At 46.0% G+C, this 20,642-nt stretch overlaps 1 protein-coding gene across 1 annotated transcript in view; it reads right to left on the minus strand.

Annotated features, from left to right (window-relative positions):
* The window catches only part of LOC135223972 (nucleosome-remodeling factor subunit NURF301-like), a 216,067-nt gene that overhangs the window by 141,665 nt on the left and 53,760 nt on the right, over nt 1-20,642 (minus strand). The gene's annotated exons all lie outside the window — the stretch shown is intronic.

A 20,642-nucleotide genomic window follows, 5' to 3' on the forward strand; every position in this document is an offset into this window, starting at 1 on the left:
CACAAACACTACTCCCATGTTTATCAATTTTTGTGCTATCCAGACATCAATGTTACACACAGGGTCTGCAGTAACAAGATTTATTTAAATAATATTTACACACATATATACATATGCTTAAAAAATCACAGTAGATACAGAGAACTTCATTATACAAGTGAATACCACAGGAAAATAACAGGCAGATCAGCATCAAGCGCTTTCCCATATTTATTCATGCATCACAGGGAAAGCACTTGGTACTGATCTGCCTGTAATTTCCTGTGGTGTGTGTGTGTGTGTGTGTGTGTGTGTGTGTGTGTGTGTGTGTGTGTGTGTGTGTGTGTGTGTGTGTGTGTGTGTGTGTATATAATATATATATATATATATATATATATATATATATAATCTATAATATATATATATATATATATATATATATATATATATATATATATATATATATGATATTGTTAGTATACAATAAAGTTTTGTACATACTTACCTGGCAGATATATACTTAGCTTAGGTCTCTGACGTCACGACAGAAAATTCAAAACTCGCGGCAACGCTACAGGTAGGTCAGGTGATCTACCTTACCCGCCGCTGGGAGGCGGGTGTAAGAACCAGTCCCCCTTTCTTGTCAGGTTATTTTCTTCCACCTGTCTCCTGAGGGGAGGCTGGGCGGGCCATCAATCGTATATATCTGCCAGGTAAGTATGTACAAAACTTTATTGTATACTAACAATATCATTTTTGTACATGAACTTCCCTGCCAGATATATACTTAGCTGATTGACACCCTTGGTGGAGGGAAAGAGACACATACTTACTTAGAAAGTGGGGACAACACATGTTAAAGGAATACATAATATAAACCTCTGGTTCTTACCTGATTTAGGCAGAAGACTTGATAGTTACTGTCTATTAGTCTGCGTTGCCTAAAGTGTCTCAGCGAGGGCGTGACCTATGGCTGAAGAACTCTTTGGGTCTACCAATGGGAACTGAGTCCACTTACTTGGCAGAATCCAAGCAGGATCTGGTCAATGGGGATCAACCCGCTTACATGCCAGAGCCTATCACTACCAATTGCAAGGAGCCTCAAGCACAACCGATACCTAACCAAATACTAACATTAGTATACGAAAGAAGGAGCTGCCTCCTGCAACCTCCTTCGTACAACCAAAAAAAAAACTCAAACTTAAAACTAACAGGGAAAAAGGACTAAAAAGGATGTGTTTCAGCTCCCTGCCCCAGCACTGAATCCGCCGATACGTAAGGGCCTAGCCCAAAAACACTTATCATACGTAATCGATACGTCCCGTTAGGTAGTGATTAGAGAAGACTGATTCACACCTCCAAAAAGTGGCCTTCATAAGGTTTTGTAATGACAAATTCTTCTTGAAAGCCAAAGACGTCGCGATGGCCCGTACTTCGTGCGCCTTGACTTTCAGAAGGTTAAACTGTTGCTGATTGCAAGAAGTGTGTGCTTCTCTAATAATATTCCTGATAAAGAATGAGAGTGCATTTTTAGATAAGGGCCTACTGGGGTCCCTTACAGAGCACCAGAGATTGCTCTCATTAGCAGCAAGTCTTTTCTTCCTCTGAAGATAATATTTCAGGCTTCTCACCGGGCAAAGAGATCTCTCCTCTTCTGTCCCAACTAAGGAGGATAAGCTTTGATTTCGAAGCTCCTGGGCCACGGCGAAGAAGGGTTTTCATTCTTGGCTAGGAAAGCCAAGCCGGAAGAAAGAAGCAAACCGCGGAGCTCCTTGGAAACCTACCTCACTTTCTAGAGCCTGCAGCTCGCTGACCCTCTTCGCTGACGCTAACGCACAGAGAAAAAGAGTCTTCATCGAAAGGTCTCTGAACGAAGCAGCATGGGGAGGTTCGAACCTTGAGGACCTCAGGAAGAGCAGCACGACATCAAGATTCCAGCTAGGCACTAAGGAGGAGGAGGTTCTTTTAACCGTTTCAAACGATCTGATTAAATCATGGAGGTCCTTGTCCTCAGATATGTTTAATCCTCTATGACGAAAACTGAGGAAAGCATGCTCCTGTATCCCTTGATGGTGGAGACAACCAACCCGCATTTTTCCCTCAGGAAGATAAGGAAATCTGCAATCTGAGTCACAGAGGTACTGGAGGAGGAAACTTTATGAGTCCTGCACCAGCGTCGAAAACATCCCACTTCGACTGGTAGACTCTAGATGTGGAAGGTCTACGTGCATTGGCAATAGCCCTTGCAGACTTTGCCGAAAAGCCCTTAGCTCTGACGAGACTCTTGATAGTCTGAATCCAGTCAGACTGAGAGCGGGGAGGTTTTTTGTGAAACCTGTCGAAGTGGGGCTGTTTGAGCAGATCGACTCTTAGAGGTAGGGATCTTGGGACATCCACCAGCCATTATTCCAGTACCTCTGTGAACCAGTCGTGGGCGGGCCAGAACGGAGCTATCGTCATCCTTGCTCCCTCTGACGCTGCGAATTTCCTTAACGTTTCCCCTATAATCTTGAAAGGCGGGAACACGTAAAGATCCAGATTCCTCCAATCCATCAGGAATGCATCTATTGCCACTGCTCTTGGGTCTGCAATAGGGGAGCAGTATAGATCTATCCGCGCATTCCTGGAGGTCGCAAATAGATCGAGATGGGGCCTGCCCCACGTCCTCCACAGCTCCTGGCATATGTCCGCGTGCAGAGTCCACTCTGAGGGAAGGACTTGATTCCTTCTGCTTAGCAGATCCGCTCTGACATTTCTTTCTCCCTGTACGACCTGGTGAGAAGCCTATGTTCCTTTCCTCTGACCACAAGAGGAGCGATCTCGCTGTCTCGTACAGGGAGAAAGAGTGAGTCCCCCCCTGTTTCCGAATGTAAGCCAGGGCTGTAGTGTTGTCGGAGTTGATCTGAACATATTTCCCTTTTACGAGGGGTTCGAAGGTCTTGAGAGCTAACCAAATCGCTGTTAGCTCCTTCTTGTTGATGTGCCAGGACACCTGATCCCCCATCCAGGTGCCTGACACTTCTCTCGACCCGAGAGTAGCTCCCCAACCTTTGTCCGAAGCGTCTGCATACAACACTAGGTTGGGGTTCCGAACCTGCAAGGAAAGGCCTTCCTTGAACAATAGAGGGTCTAGCCACCAACGTAGATCCTCCTTTATCTCTTGCGAAATCTTGAACGCAAAGTCCAGACCTTGAGATTTCCAATCCCAGTTCCTCGTCAGGAAGAACTGTAGGGGTCTGAGGTGCAACCTTCCTAGAGAAACGAATTGCTCCAGCGAGGAGAGTGTCCCCAACAGACTCATCCACTCCCTCGCTGTGCATACATCTTTCTCTAGAAAAGATTTGCTACCTTCTCCAAACCTCGGGTTATCCTCTCTGGGACGGATACGCCCGAAAAACCTGAGAAGCCATCAGAATCCCCAGATAGATACGCTCTTGACTGGGGATTAACTGTGACTTCTCGAAATTCACTAGCAAACCCAGAGAAGCTGCTAGATCCAACGTCACTAGTAAGTCCTCCAGACATTTCTCCTTGGATTTGGCCCTGATAAGCCAATCGTCCAAGTAGAGGGAAATCCTCACTCCCTCGAGATGAAGCCACTGGGCAACGTTCTTCATCAGTCCTGTGAATACTTGGGGGGCCGTGGAAAGGCCGAAGCATAGGGCCCTGAACTGAAAAACGTTCCCTCCCCCACATGAATCTGAGATATTTGCGAGAAGAAGGATGGATCGGTACATGGAAGTAAGCGTCCTGAAGGTCCAGCGACACCATCCAGTCCCCGGGACGAAGAGCTGCTAAGACTGATGACGTCGTCTCCATAGCGAACTTCCTCTTCTTCACAAAGACATTCAGGGCGCTTACGTCCAGAACCGGTCTCCATCCTCCTGAGTTCTTGGGAACTAGGAACAGACGGTTGTAGAACCCCGCTGAAAGAGGGTCCTGAACCATCTCTATTGCCTCTTTCTCTAACATCAGCTCTACCGCTAGAGCGGAGGGCTTGATTCATTAGTGGGTCTTTGTATTTGGCCACCAGTGCCCTTGGAGTGGTGGTCAAGGGTGGTTCTCGAAATAAAGGGAATGAGGTATCCCCTCTTGATGATCGCGACCAGCATTTGTCCGCCCCCTTTCGTGCCCAGACATCTGCAAAGTTCAGAGTCTGGCACCCACAGTTGTCTGGAGGACACCCGAACTACTTCTTGGCCCTAATAGACCGGGAGAAGGTCCTTCCTCTTCTAGGTGGTCTCGAACCTCTGGAGGAAGAAGAGCGAGACGAAGGTCCTCCTCGAAAGGGTTCTTGCCTACTTTGAGCCTCTTTCTTCGTCTTCTGCTGAAACGAAGGTTTCGGAATTCTAGCCGAGCGAGCTAGCATATCCTGCGTCGCTTTTGCTGATAACGAGCTGGAGATATCATTAATAGTCTTCTTGGGGAAGAGTTGCGGGGAAAGCTGTGAATACAGCAAGGAAGCTCTCTGTGCGTGAGAAACCGCCTTGGTAAGAAAAGAGCAGAAAAACGGCCCTCTTCTTTACCACTCCTGCACCAAAAAGTGAAGCAATTTCCCCGGAACCGTCTCTCACTGCCTTGTCCATGCAAGACAGAACTGCGTGGAGGTCTTCAGGCGAGTGTCTTGCTCTTGAGTCCTCTTAGCCAACACTCCAAGGGTCCAGTCAAGAAAGTTAAAAACTTCTAAGACTCGGAACATTCCCTTCAGAAGGTGATCCAACTCGCTCATACCCCACTGCGTCTTCGCAGAATTCAGCGCCGAGCGACGTGCGGAATCAACCAACGAAGAGAAGTCCGAGTCTGCAGAAGAGGGAAGAGTTAGACCCAAGGGCTCTCCTGACTCGTACCAGAACCCCATCTTACCCGTCAGCTTGGACGGGCGAAAAGAAAAAACTGTCTTGCCCTTCTCTTCTTTTGAAAGCAACCAGTCGTCAAAGTTCTTCATAGCCTTCTTCATAGACACTGTAGGCTTCATCTTAACGACTGAAGACTTCTTAGCCGTATTGGTCGTTGAAAATAAGGACGGAGGAGACGGAGGAGCAACGGCCGAAACGAGACTCCCCAAAATCTTGCAAGAGGAGGTCTGTAAGTCTCTTATACGAAGAAACCGAAGCATCCTTGGGCAAATCTTCCTCCGAATCAGCAACAAATTCTTCCGAAGAATGACGTCTAGAAGCTCTACTGCCCAGAGGAGAGCTAATCCTTGGAGAGCGCCTGTTCGGAGAGCGCCTACTAGAAGGAAAAACCACTGGGAGAGCGCTTACCGGGGCGGGGAGCGTCCTACCAGGAGAGCGCCTACTTTAGAGCGCCTCCCAGGAGAGAGCCTACTTGGGAGAGCGCCTAGTTGGAGAGCGCCTACTAGGAGAAGCGCCTACTTTGAGAGCGCCTCCCAGGAGAGAGCCTACTTGGGGAGCGCCTGCTAGGAGAGTGCCTACTTGGGGAGCGCCTACTAGGAGAGCGCCTACAAGTGGAGGCCCGTCTGTCGGAAACAGATTCTAACTCCACAGAAGAGCGTCTGGATAAGGGAGAGCGCCTATCAGGCTCTCTGCGACTGCTAGGCTCTTGGCGCCTGCCATCCTCAATACGCCTGCCAGGCTCTTGACGCCTGCCACGGGGAGAGAAAAACATCCACAGATGAATCCCTGTCAGAAGCGCGGCGCTTACCAAGGCTGACAAGGGTTTCTGTTAGCGCCTATCCAATCTGGGATTGATGATCTAACGGAGGAGAAAACTTCCGTTGCCGCCTACCAGGCTCTTGGCGCCTACTAGGCTCTTGACGCCTACTAGGCTCCGAGCGTCCGTCAAAAGGAGAGTGGCCACCAGGCGAAGAACTCTTCCTTCGCTCCTGACGAAAACGAGGCTCTTGACGTCTGTCAAGCTCTTGACGCCTAACTGAAGAGGAGCGGAAATCCTGAGGAGAGAGCCTGTCTGGCTCCTTACGCCTTACATGCTCACAACTCTTGCTGGAAGAGAGGAGAGCCTACTCTGAGAAAGATCCCGAGCTCCAGCCTGCACTTCTGACCTCCTACTAACAGGCTCAAAAGCTTTTCTAGCCAAAGGAGATTTAGCCGAAGGAACGTTCTTAGACTTCTTCACCGGAAGTGAGGCGTCCTTCCGACGATGAGAAGTCCCGGCAATAGACTCCGCTAAAGCCGCAATCTGCGCCAGCAGACCCGCCAGGATACGCGCAGGAGATCTCTTAAACTCCTCTACAGGGACGAAGTCCGAGAGCGAACAGGAGAAGCGTAACCGGACGAAATCTTGGTTCTCTTGCGTTCCACTTCTGGCTCTTCCACGAAGGATTCGGGGCTGGAAGGAAGGGCGCAAGGATCCTTCCAGGGCCTCTTGAGAGGGCGAGACGACTCCGATGCGCTCCATCTACGCTGAGGAGAAGGCGACGAAGATGACGAGAAGCACTGGCGCAATAACTCCTTCTTGGTTCGATCCAAGGCAGCCTGGGAACGAGCAACAGGAACTGCCGAGGGGACGCCTGACCGGTGGGGGTTCTCCCTAACCTTCCTGCGGCTTTCGACTTTCCTCCTCCACTGGGTCTGGGAGTCTGGAAGAGGTCTAGGCCTGGAAGCGTTAGTGAGCCGGTCAGACGCACCCTCCACTGCACTAGGGGCACTGCACTGATCACTTGCACTATCATCACTCTTACCTTGTCGAGAGCGAGCGAGGCTCTCCTTACTCCTGATCGAGGCTCTCCCAGAAGCAACTTCCGAAAACGAATCTTCGGGTTCAAAGCTGGGCGCAGGGGCTGAAACTGGAGAAGGAACTACTTCTACTACAGGATTCTCAGCGTCAACTTCACTCACACTCGATCTACTAGAACTCTTTGAAGAAGCCTTGCGCACCCTATCTTCTCTAACTTTCTCACATAAGAAGAGAGAGCCTTCCAACCATCCTCATCCAAATTCTCACACTCTTTGCAAGGGTTAATAAAAGAGCATTCATTCCCTCTACACGACGCACATACCGAGTGAGGATCTAATGCAGCTTTAGGAAGCCTAACTTTACATTCCTTCTCTGAACAAACCCTAAATAAACTAGGTTTCTTAACTTCAGAATCATCCATGATTATAGATATGTAAGAGAAATCCAAAAGAAAAATAAAAAAAACAGTCCAAAAAGCGTATGCCAAGCCAACAAACAAAGGGTACTTCACCAAAATCCAAATCGTCGGCAACGAGAACGAATTTTAACTATCGTAAGGACTGAACAACAGGTGTTGTCCAGCCGGCGACAGAAAATAATCTGACAAGAAAGGGGGACTGGTTCTTACACCCGCCTCCCAGCGGCGGGTGTAAGTAGATCACCTGACCTACCTGTAGCGTGTGCCGCGAGTTTTTGAATTTTCTGTCGTGACGTCAGAGACCTAAGCTAAGTATATATCTGGCAGGGAAGTTCATGTACAAAAATATATATTATAATATACATAATAAATATAATATTATATATATATATATATATATATAATATATATATATATATATATATATATATCTATATATATATATATATATATATATATATATATATATATATTATATATATACTATATATAGCCAACGCCCTTATTGCATCTTGACATTTGCAGCCTCACCTATTTCTGGATTTTTCTGTGAACCTATCTTAAAAAATTTTCGCGAGAGGACTCGCTCATTCGCGGATTTTCCAACAATACATATTCAGTAATTAGTGTACGTATTTTGATGTTGCTTTCATGACTAAATACATTTTCATGATACAAAAATTAATTTTCAAATATTGATTAATACTGTAAAGTTTAACAAGATTAAATTATAAGAGTTCATTTTTGGCTCCTTTTTTTGTCATTGCCTGAAGTTTAGTATGCAACCATCAGAAATAAAAAAATATCATTATCATATATAAATAATGCGATATATGAATGCGCAAAAAAAATTTCATATATAATTGTATTCAAATCGCGCTGTGCGAAAAACGGTTAAAGCTAACGAGTTACTTTTTTTTTTCGTTGTATTGTACACTAAATTACAACCATTTTGATATATAACATATTGTAAAACGAACAAAGCAACGCAGAAAAAATATTATCACAAAATGATGCATGAATTCGTAACGCACGGACTTAAAAAAATGTTTTTTTCAAAAATTCACTGTAAATCTAAATATTGTTCTAGAGACTTCCAATTAGTTTCAAAATGAAGACAAATGATTGAATATTACGATACTGTAAGAGTTTTAGCTTAGAATTGCAGTGTTCGACCATTTCAGACGAGTTAAAGTTGACCGAATGTCGAAATTTTTATATATATATTTTTTTTATATGCAAATATTTCGAAAATGAGAAAAGCTACAACCTTCAAATATTTTTTTTGTTGTATTCTGCATGAAATTGCGCACATTTTCATATATAAAACTCTATAAAACGCCTAATATGAAAATGAGCAAATATTAGGAGAATGCGACGTACACATTTCGGAGATTTGCGGCCGTGAATTCGCGGGCGGAGGGAAGGAAAAAGTTTTTTTCAAAAATTCACCATAAATCTAAATATTGTTCTAGAGACTTCGAATTTGTTTTAGAGTGAAGATAAATGACTGAATATTACTATACTGTAAGAGTTTTAGCTTACAATTGTGTTTTTCGACCATTTCGGTTGAGTCAAAGTTGACCGAACAGTTTTTTTCCTATTTATCATAGTTTATATGCAAATATTTTGAAAATGAGAAAAGCTACAACCTTCAAATATTTTTTGTTGTATTCTACATGAAATTGCGTACATTTTCATATATAAAACTCTATAAAACTCCTAATATGAAAAGGAACAAATATTAGGAGAATGTGACGTACGCATTTCGGAGATTTGCGGCCGAGAATCGGCGGGCGGAGGGAAGAAAAGTTTTTTTTTCAAAAATTCACCATAAATCTAAATATTTTTCTAGAGACTTCGATTTGTTTTAAAGTGAAGATAAATTTGTTTTAAAGTGAAGGTAAATGACTGAATATTACTAGACTGTAAGAGTTTTAGCTTACAAATGCATTTTTCAACCATTTCAGTCGAGTCAAAGTTGACCGAACGTAGTTTTTTTCCATATTTATTGTGATTTATATGCAAATATTTCAAAAATGAGAAAAGCTACAACCTTCAAATATTTTTTCTTGTATTCTGCATAAAATTGCGCACATTTTCATATATGAACCTCTATAAAACGCCTAATATGAAAAGGAGCAAATATTAGGACGACGTACGCATTTCGGAGATTTGCGGCCGTGAATCGACGGGCGGAGGGAAGAAAATTTTTTTTCAAAAATTCACCATAAATCTAAATATTGTTCTAGAGACTTCGAATTTGTTTTAAAGTGAAGATAAATGACTGAATATTATTACTAGACTGTAAGAGTTTTAGCTTACAAATGCGTTTTTCGACCATTTCAGTTGAGTCAAAGTTGACCGAACGTAGTTTTTTTCCTATTAATAGTGAGTTATATGCAAATATTTCAAAAATGAGAAAAGCTACAACCTTCAAATATTTTTTTTTTGTATTCTGCATGAAATTGTGCACATTTTCATATATGAAACTCTATAAAACGCCTAATATGAAAAAGAGCAAATATTAGGAGAATGTGACGTACACATTTCGGAGATTTGCGGCCGAGAATCGGCGGGAGGAGGGAAGAAAAAAGTTTTTTTCAAAAATTTACCATAAATCTACATATTGTTCTAGAGACTTTAATTTGTTTTATAGTGAAGATAAATGATTGAATATTACTAGACTGTATGAGTTTGAGCTTACAAATGCGTTTTTCAACCATTTCGGTTGAGTCAAAGTTGACCGAACATAGTTTTTTTCCTATTTATCGTGATTTATATGCAAATATTTCAAAAATGAAAAAAGCTACAACCTTCAAATATTTTTTGTTGTATTTTGCATGAAATTGCGCACATTTTCATATATGAAACTCTATAAAACGCCTAATATGAAAAGGAGCAAATATTAGGAGAATGCGAAGTACGCATTTCGGAGATTTGCGGCCGAGAATCGGCGCGCAAACCTGCATAGAGCTATTTTGCAGGTGCGACAGAAGAACCGGGTGTCCCGGGTGTCTCTCCTTCTGCCATTCATATGGCACACCCGGCACCGTTTCTGCCTGCGCCCTTGTAGGAGCTCCAGTGTGTGATCCCCTGGCTGCAGCCGACACACAGGGTCCAGTACCCGACGAGACCCGGTGCGGGCGGGGCCGGCAGCAGGGGCGTCGGCAGCAGCGGCAGGAGCAGGATGACCGAAGTTGGCCCTCCTAAGGTCTGCCCTTTCCTCTAGGGGCAGATCTGCAGCTTGGGGCAGGGGGGCAGACATGGAAGGCCACTCATCGGGATTAAAGTGGATGAGGGCATCCCCGGCTGCCTCGAGGAACTGTAAGTGGGTCATCCTCCGGAGACTGGGACCGTAGTACCCACAGTAGAGTATGTAGGCATTTTGGAGGGACAACTGAAGAATGTACTTGAGGAGCTTCTGGGTCCACCTCCTGGTTCTCCTGGCGAAGGGATAATACTGGATGAGTTGATCAGAGAGATCAACTCCTCCCATGTGCCTATTGTAGTGCCCAATGATGGTAGGGTGCTCTGCACGAAACTCCTCATACACAACTCTTGGATGGGTTAATGGCTCGTCGTAATCATGGGGACGAGTCGGACACCCTTCCAACAGATGACGAAGACAGCTCCCTTCTGACGCCACTTGAGGACATTCGGGGCCCCACGAACCAACCGAAGGGTACCACTGACGTGAACACCTGCTTCATACAGTTCCTGGGCCAGGATACCGAGTTATAATAATTATCCATAAACAGGTGGTATCCCTGGTTACGGAAACGATCCACAAGCCTGAACACAGTTTCACGCATCGTGGAGAAGACCCCGGAATACACTAAGAAGTCCACGACGTAACCAGTGTTGGACTCGGTAATAAAAAAAAAATTTCACTCCATATTTCTTTGCCTTCTTGGAGTTATACACTTTAATACTTAGACGTCCTTTGTAAGGCATCATCCCCTCATCCAAAGAAAGGTTCTTTGCAGGAACCACGAGATTTTTGCAACATTCACAAATGTATTCCAACACTGGGCGCAATAAGATGAGGCGATCGGAGTTATTCCGGGGTATGGCCCTTCGGCTGAAGGTGTTGAAATATCTGTCCAACGCCAGGAAAGTATCACGGGGCATAATGCCGAGCACATTGGGCGTACCAAAAATAAAATTATGCCTCCAATATTGCCTGACGTCGGCAGCAGGCATCAATCCAAAAAAATGTGGAGCCCCACAAAATGCGCCATGTCAATGAGGTTGCAGCCCCGCCAGCGATACAATAATATCGTGCGCAGTTTATCACGGCAGTACCGAGCGTAGTCCACCGTCTCTGCTACCAGGTATTCCAGCAATTCCCGCGTAAGGAACAGCTGGATGAACCCCAGAGCAGTGAGAGGAACAGGTACGGTGAGCCCAGGTGTTGCCGTGAATGGGTGCATGTTAGGTGGGGTGGGGTCCTCCATCCATCCCTCGTCGCTCTCGGACGACCGACCTTCACCTTGGCTGGCGCGACGATCCGACCTTCTACGTGCCAGTGCGTGTGGGCACGATTTTGCACACGAAACCCCCCCACTGGCCCATCTCCCTCACTTAGGCCTTCGCTTTCTGTATCGTTATCCGCGATAAAACTAGAACCCATATCCTCATCCTCCCCCTCCTCAGATTCCCCCTCATATGAACTAAAACCACTAAATTCGAGCTCACTTTCGGGAGGTGAGCCTCGAATGGACATTGAGGGCAAATATTCATCGTCACTAACATCGGGAGTGATGTCCTCATCACTGGATGACCAACCACCATCAAAATGAGGACTTGCGACATACTTCCGATCGAGCTCCGATAAGTACTCGTCTATGTCCCTTGGTTGGAGGCCTCCCAAATTCCTACGAATGCCCCTAAGGACGCCCCGATGCTTCCTAGGGGTTACTAAAGGCATATGAGACACACGTTGTGATCCTAAACCACTTTCATCCACACGTGGCCGCACAGAACGGCGTTGAGGCGCCAGGTCATCCTGGGTGCTTGGTCCTTCGCCAGCATCCAAGTCCAAAATATGCCTCACACGATCCCTTCCGACGGGTAAAACGCGCCTTTCGCGTTCCATACGTCGTTGAGACATCTCTATGAACGTCCTGTAGCAACACAAATATTCAAAGTCTCGCACAAGTTCGGAAAAATGATATTGTCATGATACAATAAAGTTTTATACATACTTACCTGACAGATATATACTTAGCTATAGACTCCGTCGTCCCCGACAGAAATTCAAATTTCGCGGCACACGCTACCGGTAGGTCAGGTGATCTACCGCCCTGCCCTGGGTGGCAGGACTAGGAACCATTCCCGTTTTCTAATCAGATTTCTTCTCTTCCACCTGTCTCCTGCGGGGAGGCTGGGTGGGCCATTAATCGTATATATCTGTCAGGTAAGCATGTATAAAACTTTATTGTATCATGACAATATCATTTTTATACATTCAACTTACCTGCCAGATATATACTTAGCTGATTAGCACCCATTGGTGGTGGGTAAGAGACAGCTAACTACTGAAATAGACAGGTAAACAACATATGTTGTAGGTATTAATAAACCTTGGTTCCTACCTGATTAGGCGGAAGACTTCGTGGCTACTGCCCAGGAGTCTGCTTCGCCTCAAGAGCCTCAGCGAGATATTGATCTATGGCTAAGAGTTCTTGTGGGTCTGCCAATGGGGTCTTATCCACTTACTCGGCAGAGCCTAAAGGCCTTTGTCATTGGGTGCTATTCCACTAACATGACAATACACCTTGTTCAAGGAGCACAACACCAATCCCGATCACCTGATCCTAACATCCATGTTAGTTCTAAAGATTGCAAGGAGTTATCCCCAAACTCCCTACAAACAACCAATAACTCGAAACATAAAATCACGTACACTTTATAACAAAACACACAACAAAAATTTGTAACCCCCTTCTAGCCATATTTACCCCTGGTCCCCTACCAGCAAAGACACTAGCCGCCCGTGCGACATCAGCACGCTTGCTAATAGGAAACCAAGCACATATCTGACAAGAGGGTTTATGTACATTTAAAATATTTTAAGGATCAGTCTTTGCTCCAAGTCCCAGTACTGTATCTGCTGATACAAATGGACCGGGAGAGAAGCATTTCTCATAGGTCACCCTCACATCCTTCAGGTAATGAGATGCAAAAACTGAATTGCATCTCCAATATGTAGTTTCTATGATATTCCTTAGAGACATATTCTTTTCAAACGCTAGCGACGTTGCTACTGCCCTTACTTCATGAGTTTTAACCCTTAGAAGTCCGAAGGATTCCTCCGGGCAGTTCTTGTGCGCCTCAGTAATTACGCTTCTCACAAAGAAGGCTAAGGCGTTTTTAGACATGAGTCTTTTGGGGTTCTTCACAGCACACCAAAGACCTTGTTGACAACCTCCCATCTGCTTCTTTTTCTCCAAATAAAATTTAAGAGCTCTAACCGGGCAGAGAGACCTCTCTATCTCTCTACCTACCAGGTTAGATAGGCCTTTTACCTCAAAGCTCCTGGGCCAAGGTTTTGATGGGTTCTCATTTTTCGCCAGAAATAATGTCTGGAACGAACAGATAGCCGCATCTCCTTTAAACCCCACTTTAGAGTCCAGAGCGTGCAATTCGCTCGTCCTCTTGGCCGTCACGAGAGACAATAGGAATAAACATTTCCTAGTAATGTCCCGGAAGGAGGCAAGATGTAGAGGTTCGAATTTGTCCGAGGCAAGGAATTTCAGGACCACGTCCAGATTCCAGCTAGGTGTTCTCGGAGTCCTTGATTTCGAAGTCTCGAAAGACCGAATCAAATCGTGGAGATCCTTATTCTCTGCAATCTCCAGCCCTTGATTCCTGAATACTGAAGACAGCATATTCCTGTATCCCTTGATGGTAGACACAGAAAGATGCGATTCCTCTCTAAGAAAAAGGAGGAAATCGGCAATGTTGGTTATAGAGGTACTGGAGGAGGACAGCTTCTTCGTCCTACACCATCTCCTAAAGACTTCCCACTTCGATTGGTATACTCGTCTCGTTGAAGATCTGCGGGCTCTAGCGATAGCGCTTGCAGCTTTGCGAGAAAATCCCCTCGCTCTGACGAGTCTTTCGATAGTCGAAAGGCAGTCAGAGCGAGACCGGGGAGGTTGTGATGAAACCTCTCGAAGTGGGGTTGTCTGAGTAGGTCTGTTCTACTTGGCAGAGACCTGGGGAAGTCCACTATCCACTCCAGTACCTCCGTGAACCATTCTTGGGCTGGCCAAAATGGGGCTATGAGGGTCGACTTCGTCCCCTTTGAAGCCACAAATTTCCTGAGTACTTCCCCCAGGATCTTGAATGGGGAAAAGGCGTAGGCATCTAGGCCCGACCAATCTAGGAGAAACGCGTCGATTGCAAAGGCTCTTGGATCTTCTACTAATGAACAAAAGATCTCTACCCTTTTGGAGAGGAACGTAGCAAATAGGTCTATGTGAGGCCTCCCCCACAGGGACCACAGACTTCGACACACTTCTGCGTGTAGAGTCCACTCTGTGGGGAGGACCTGATTCCTTCTGCTTAGCCTGTCTGCTCTCACATTTCGTACAAATCTTGTGAGGAGAGTTATACCTCTTTCCTCTGTCCCTCCTTGTTTGCGGATGTAAGCCAGAGCCGTGGTGTTGTCCGAGTTTATCTGAACCACCCCGCCTCTGACTACCTCCTCGAAGAATCTTAAGGCCAGGTGTATGGCCACTAGTTCCTTGCAATTGATATGCCAAGACACCTGTTCCTTTGTCCAGGTGCCCGACACCTCCCTTGCTCCTAGCGTCGCTCCCCATCCCGACTCCGAAGCATCGGAAAATAACACTTGGTTGGGGTTCTGCAGGGCAAGTGACACGCCTTCGTTCTTCTTTAGAGGAATGATCCACCATTTTAAGTGATTCTTCACCTCCTGTGGAATCGGAAAAGAGTCTGAGAGTTGCCCCGTCTTCCAACTCCATACCTTTTTCAAGAAAAACTGAAGAGGGTGAAGGTGAAGCCTCCCTAGAGTGAAGAACTTTTCTAGCAAGGACAGAGTCCCTAACAGGCTCAAATATTCCCTCGCTGAACTGTGTTCTCTCTCTAAGAAGTTCGAGATTCTTGGACAAGCCTCGAGTGATTCTCTCTTGCGAAGGAAATACCCGAAAACCCCGAGAATCCATCTGAATCCCCAGATAGACCAGGTTCTGGCTGGGGATCAGTTGCGACTTCTCGAGGTTTACGAGTAATCCCAGAGACTGTATCATATTTCGTGTTATCATCAGGTCCTCCAAACACTGGCTCTCCGACTTGGCCCTGATCAGCCAGTCATCTAAGTAGAGGGAGATGTTGATTCCCTCTAGATGAAGCCATTTCACTACATTCGCCATCAGGTTAGTGAAGACCTGAGGAGCTGTAGACAGGCCGAAACACAGAGCCCTGAGTTGAAAAATCTTGCCCGTTATCATAAACCGAAGATATTTCTTTGACGAGTGGTGAATGGGAACGTGGAAATATGCGTCTTGTAAGTCCAGCGAAACCATCCAATCTCCTGGACGTAGGGCTGACATCACCGAGGAGGACGTTTCCATTCGGAACTTCTTCTTTTGTACAAATCGGTTCAGCGCGCTTACGTCCAGTACCGGTCTCCACCCCCCCGAAGCCTTTGGTACTAGGAAAAGGCGATTGTAAAATCCCGGGGAGAGTGGATCCTGTACTAGTTCGATGGCCTCCTTTTCCCACATTTGATCCACCATTTGAAGGAGCGTATCTTTCATTACAGGGTCTCTGTATCTTGCTGACAGTTCCCGAGGAGTAGAGGTTAGGGGAGTACTGTCTTCGAAGGGGATGATGTATCTCTTCTTTAGAACCGAAACCGACCAAGAGTCGGCTCCTCTCTGCGCCCAGGCTCCTGCGAAGTTCAGGAGTCTGGCGCCTACTGGTGTTTGGAGGATATGCAAGTCATTTTCCTTTCTTGAAGGGCCTGAAGGATGAACCTTCCTCTCTTATCAGAGCTCTTCTTTCTGGAGGGGGGACGAGCCGTTGCACCTCCACGAAAGGGCTGCTGAGGAGGACGAGAGTCCTTCTTAATCGTTGAAACTACAGGGCGACTCTTCTTCGTAGTCTGCACAAGGAGGTCTTGTGTCGCCTTCTCAGTTAGTGAGCGAGATATATCTTTCACCAACTGAAAAGGAAATAGATGATCGGACAGAGGGGCGAACAACAACGCGGTTTTCTGACTAGGAGAAACAGCCTTTGACAAAAGGGATCCATACACCGATCTCTTCTTCAGCAAACCAGCTCCAAATAGGGAAGAAACCTCTCCCGAACCGTCTTGTACCGCCTTGTCCATGCATGCCAGGACGCTATGGAGAACTTCTGGGTTATTAAGAAACTCCGAGTCCTGAGACTTCTTAGCAAGTACTCCGAGAGACCAGTCCAGGAAATTGAACATTTCTAAGACATTGAATAATCCTTCAAGAAGGTGGTTCAATTCCGAAATGCTCCATGTCGATCTGGCCGACCCTAAAGAGTGTCGTCTGGAGGCATCAACCAGATTCGAGAAGTCTGTGTCTGCCGATGCAGGGAGAGAAAGACCCATAGATTCTCCTGTCCCGTACAAAATACCTCTCCTTCCAAGGAGTTTGGAAGGAGGCATGCAGAACACTGTTTTGCCCAACTCTTTCTTCGTGCCCATCCATGAATCCAGAGACTGGAGGGCCTTTTTCATAGAAATTGCTGGTTTCATCTTAAGGAAAGCAGAGGACTTTACTGTCGTAGTACTTGAAAAGAGCGAACGAGGAGAAGGAGCGGCTGTGCTAAGAGAGTCTCCATACTCTTGAAGTAATAAGGAGGCTAAAGTCTTATAGTTAGAGTCCCTCATTTGTAGGGAGCTCGTCTTCTGACACTTCTTCTAAAACTCGATCGGAAGAGGGAGAACGTTCTCGTTTGGAGGAAGAGTCTTTCCAAGACCTCCTACGATCCGAAGGAGAGGTGCTTCTGTCTGGGGAAGAGCCACCAAATTCGGACACGAGTCCTGTCGAATCTTGCCTCATGGTTGATTTCCGACTCCTGACTCCTGACTCCTGCCTCCTGACTCCCGACTCCTGGGTGACTCCTCACTCCTGGCTCTTGGCTCCTGCCTCCTGGGTGACTCCTCACTCCTGGCTGGCGCCACACGCCTGTTAGGCTCCTCACACCTGGTTGGAGTCGTGCGCTTGGTTGACTCCTCACTCCTGTTAGGAGTCACGCGTTTAGATGACTCCCGTCTGATTGACTCCTCACTCCTGGAAGGTGCCGCACGCCTGAACAACTCTTCACTCCTAGCAGGAGCCTTACGCTTGGTTGGCTCCTCGCTCTTGTTACGAGCCTCACACCTGATAGGAGCCTCGCTCCTGGCGGCAGGGACCTCCATACGTCTAGAGGACCTCTTGATGGGAAGGGAAGTATCTTTCCTTCGAGGAGGTTCCTTTGAAAGCACTCCCACTAACGACGGTATCTGCTCTTGCATAGAGAGGAGGATTCTCTTAGTAGCCTCCTCTTTCTCCTCCTCAGGAGGAGGAGAAGGAGGAGGGGAGGAGTCTATGGACTCCTCGTCAACTACAGGTGACAATAGGGCTCTCTTTGCCCTCTTAACATCCGAAGGAGACTCCTCAGGGAAGCGTTCCGGGCTCGAGTCAAGAGTCGGCGCCTTCCAACTCCTCTTCAATGGTCGTGAGCGATCAGAATCCCTCCAATCGCGTCTAGGAGACGAAGATCCCGACGACGAGAAACACTCACGCAGGACGCTTTTGCAATAGCAATCCCTGGCAGTCTGGGGTATCACAGAGCCTGCCGAAGGGACACCTGATCGGTGGGGAATCTCCACAACCTCCTTACGGTTTTTGACATTCCTTCTCCTCTGGGCATGGGAGCTTGGAAGAGGTCTAGACCTGGGAGTGTTGTGGAGCCGACCAGATGCCCCCTCCACTACACTGGGGACACTCACATCACTGTCCACTGTACAATCACTAGCCTTACCTTGGAGAGCAGCCATTTTGTTTTCCATGATCTTGAAAGCTGCTTTTAGATCCGCAAGTTCTTTTGCCGAATCTGCAGGATCTGCAATAGGTGAAGAGGCTGAAAAGGAAGGAGAAGTGGCAATTCTTACAAGAGGGGAAGATCCCAAACTAGGAACTAGCTCATTAGATCTAGAACCACTCAAACTTCTAGAGGAAGCTTTCCTCACTTTCTCTCTCTCTAACTTCTTCAAATAAGTAGTTAGATTCTTCCACTCTCTCTCACTCAAATTCTCACATTCCTTACAAGTATTAGTAAAAGAACATTCATACTCTCTGCAACCCTTACATACGGTGTGAGGATCTACCGAAGCTTTCGGCAACCTCACCTTACAGCCTACATTCACACAATATCTCATCACCATTCTGGCGTCAGACATTCTAAGAAAATTCCAAAGCATGTCTACAAAAACAGTCCACAAAAGCGTATGCCAATCCAAAAATCCAGATACGTCACCAAAAGTCGGTCAAGAAGATCAATTGTCGATGAAAAAAGAAAATCCAGTCAAGAGGAACCAAAAACAATGTTGATGGTCCGGGCGACAGAAGAAATCTGATTAGAAAACGGGAATGGTTCCTAGTCCTGCCCCCCAGGGCAGGGCGGTAGATCACCTGACCTACCGGTAGCGTGTGCCGCGAAATTTGAATTTCTGTCGGGGACGACGGAGTCTATAGCTAAGTATATATCTGGCAGGGAAGTTGAATGTATAAAAACATGATTGCAGCAAAAGATCGCTCTCCGACGACGCGTCGCTGATGCTGGCTGATGCGAGGAGGCATTTCGCGCATACGCACTTGGGTCACGCTTCTAAACAAAACAACAGCTTGATCCGTGAACTCCCAGCATCCCCCAAGGCGTGTGATTCAAAAGTTTTTGGCTGGTAGGCCTATAAGTATTTTTCCGCGAATTTAAAAAATATTGTTATGATACAATAAAGTTTCATACATACTTACCTGGCAGATATATACGATTAATGGCCCACCCAGCCTCCCCGCAGGAGACAGGTGGAAGAGAGAAAATATGATAGAAAACGGGAATGGTTCCTAGTCCTGCCACCCAGGGCAGGCCGGTAGATCACCTGACCTACCTGTAGCGAGTGGCGCGAAATTTGAATTTCTGTTGGGGACGACGGAGTCTTAGCTAAGTATATATCTGCCAGGTAAGTATGTATGAAACTTTATTGTATCATAACAATATCATTTTCATACAATCAACTTACCTGTCAGATATATACTTAGCTGATTGGCACCCTTTGGTGGAGGGTAAGAGACAGCTACTTATGGAATAGACAGGTAAACAACATATGTTGTAGGTATAAATAAACCTTGGTTCCTACCTGATAGGTGGTAGACTTCGTGGCTGTTGCCCAGGAGTCTGCATCACCTCAAGAAACTTTAGCGAGATATATGATCTATGGCCAAGAGTTCTTGTGGGTCTGCCGATGGGGTCTTATCCGCTTACTCGGCAGAGCCTGAAAGGACTTTGTCAATGGGTGCTGATCCACTTATATGATAATACACCTTATGAAGGAGCACACAACCGATCCCGACCACCTGATCCTAATCACCATGTTAGTATTAAAGATTGTTCCGAGTTATCACCAAACTCTTCACAACAACCATAACTCAAAAACACATTACGCACACACACAAATTAAAAAAAAAAAATAATAATACTCATCTAATAAGATATCACAAGAGTTCCTTACTGAACAATAGTGACTGGCTGCCAGTGCGACATCTAGCACTTTTGTCGGCAGAAAGTCTAGAACATATCTAATAGAAGGTATGTACAAATTTAAGGATCGGTGTTAGCTCCTATACCCAGGATCGTATCCGCAGACACGAAAGGACCTAGAGAAAAACAATTCTCGTAGGTCACACGAACATCTCTCAAGTAGTGAGATGCAAATACTGAGTTGTATCTCCAAAATGTTGCTTCCAAGATGTTCTTTAGCGACATATTTCTATGAAACGAGAGAGACGTCGCTACTGCTCTTACTTCATGAGCTTTCACTCTTAAAAGTCGAAACTCGTCGTCAGGACAGATCTTATGCGCATCTGTAATGACGCTTCTCACAAAGAACGCTAGAGCATTCTTAGACATCAGTCTTGTGGGGTCTTTTACCGCACACCAAAGACCTTGCCTAGAGCCCCCCATCTGGTGTTTTCTCTGAAGATAGAATTTCAGAGCTCTTACAGGACAAAGAGATCTTTCTGCCTCTCTCCCTAAAAGACTCGATAAGCCTTTAACCTCGAAGGTCCTAGGCCAGGGATTCGAGGCATTCTCGTTTTTAGCTAGAAATAAAGCTTTAAACGAGCAAATGGCTGAGTCCCCCTTGAATCCTACTTTATCCTCTAGAGCATGCAGTTCACTAACTCTTTTTGCTGTGGCTAAAGATAATAGGAACAAACATTTTCTAGTTAAGTCTCGAAAAGACGCCAGATGAGGGGGTTCGAACTTTTCAGATGACAGGAATTTTAGAACTACATCTAGGTTCCAGCTAGGAGGAGCT

The sequence above is a fragment of the Macrobrachium nipponense genome, chromosome 10 (genome assembly GCF_015104395.2).
Source record: "Macrobrachium nipponense isolate FS-2020 chromosome 10, ASM1510439v2, whole genome shotgun sequence".
Taxonomy (NCBI): Eukaryota; Metazoa; Arthropoda; class Malacostraca; order Decapoda; family Palaemonidae; genus Macrobrachium; species Macrobrachium nipponense.